Genomic DNA, 2,064 nt, shown 5'->3' with positions numbered 1-2,064 from the left:
TCCTCCCTGACCAGCCCCGGAGTCAGTCACCAGCTCACAAGCCAGGTAATCGGCACCGAACACGAGAGCCTCCAAAACGTGCAGAGCACAGTGGGGATTTATAGGGTCAGGGGGCCCAAGCGAGTGCCAGTCCCTTTGTGCAGCCAAGGCCAACCCACACGCTGGGTTCTGGGGAGCAGGACCGGCCTGGGGCAGTGCAGGCTCAGTGGGATGCAGGCGGGGAGCACCCCACCGGCTGCCAAACCCAGGCTCCTTCCTGCCTGGGGGGCACCAAGCCACGCCACAAGAGGGGAACACACCACCACAGCTCGGGCGCCGGGAGCTGGTGGCACCAACACCTCCCCACGGGGTCCCACAGGGGTCCCAGACAGCCCCGTCTCCCCCACGGCCGGACGCGGCAATCGGCACCTCGGGGGGTGAGGTTATTATAACAGTTTTATTACAAAGTTCCAATCACCATGTACAGTTTTTACAATGTCACTTTTGGGGAAAGGGGCTCGGCTGTGCTGCTTGGGTAGGGAGGGCTATTTTTTTGTTGTTGTTGGGGTTTTTTTGGTTATTTTTTTAAAGAACAGCACCATTAACGTTGGGTTTGGGACACACCTACGAGAAAACAGCTCAATCAACTAACATAGAGGGGAGAGGACAATTCATACCAGAGAGAGGGGGGAGAGGGGATGGGGAGAGCACAAGGGGGAGAGGTGAGGGCAGCCCGGTGGTGATCCTCCTCCTGGCTCAGGCAGGGAGGGACCCCGACACGCACAGCCAGCGCCGCCTAAGGCTGTCGGTGCTCAGGGTGGGAAACCCAGCCGGAAAGGTCTCACCCCCCGAAGGAAGAGCTCGGCTGTGCTGTGGGTCTTTCCGAGGCTGTCAGCAGTTAAGACTTTGTCTGGGCCTCATCAGGGCACTCACACAGGGAAGGAGGACGGGCCGGGGGTCAAGGGGAGTTTCCTTATTGCTTCCTTAAAGTCATTTAGTCAGCAGGGGTGGGAGGGAAGGGAAGAAGGGGGAGAAGGAGAAGAGAAGAGCCCCGAGAACCCCATCCACTGCCTGATGCATACGTTGGGAAGAACACCATGCAAAAAGATCTGCCTGCTAGCTAGTGCCGCGTATAAAATAACGATACGGTAACAGTTCTGGCCTGGTTATTAGAGAATATATCACCATGAAGCACAAGCGAAGTCTCCCAACGCCGACGACTCCCTGCTGAAAGTGTGTCTCGAGGAGCTTGCTTAGGAGAAGGATCCACTGCGTAAAACAAGGCACCACAAGAAGGTTGGATACTGGGTCGGGCGTGAGGACACGCTGGAGAATCCATGAGCGGCAGAAGAGAGGCCTAGTTTTAAATAACGTCCGTGGGTGCAGAAGGCGCCTTAGATGGGCTCGGGTTTTAGCTTGTCTGCTAGAAAGTCGCTGACAAAGGCTTCCACGATCTCGGGCGTGATCTCCTCCACATCCATCACGTATTTGGCCCGGGCCGACATGTCCAGGATGGTGAGCAGGGGCGCAGCCTCGGGCAGGTTGGTGTAATCCCGCAGGGAGTCGGTCATGTCGTCCTGGAGGGCAAAATGAGAGGGAGAGAGGAGCCATCAGCAGAGCCAGGACAACCAGGAGCGGTTTGCCGCTTCCACACCGTGCTCCAGCCCACGGATGCCTCCCGAGTATGGAGGCTTGGGCCTTGCACCGGCACCGCGGGACCACAGGCACAACAGGCAGCACCCCCTTTACGTGTGTCAAAACCAAACTGGGCTGATGTATCCCGGGCTGGGTGGGACCACACACTCCTCCAACCCTTTCCGCACAGGGGACAGCTCCCAGCACCCCCAGACTGACCCGCCACCCTGGGCGAGCCTCTGGGGCAGGAGTGATTTTGGCACCTGCAGCTCAGGAATTGGGAGCAAGCGCCGAAAGCACTTCAGGGGTTCACCAGCCCACTGCCAGCACAGCCAGGGCCTCGCCGCTCACTGGGGTGAAAGCCAAAGGGTCCCAGGTACAGGCCCGGAGCAAACCAGAACCCAGGAATGGGACAAAGACCCTCGCCCTGAGCCAAAGCTGAGACCCCAC

This window comes from Eurypyga helias, unplaced genomic scaffold (genome assembly GCF_000690775.1).
Source record: "Eurypyga helias isolate BGI_N326 unplaced genomic scaffold, ASM69077v1 scaffold26325, whole genome shotgun sequence".
In the NCBI taxonomy this organism is placed as follows: Eukaryota; Metazoa; Chordata; class Aves; order Eurypygiformes; family Eurypygidae; genus Eurypyga; species Eurypyga helias.
This window is presented reverse-complemented; position numbering follows the sequence as displayed.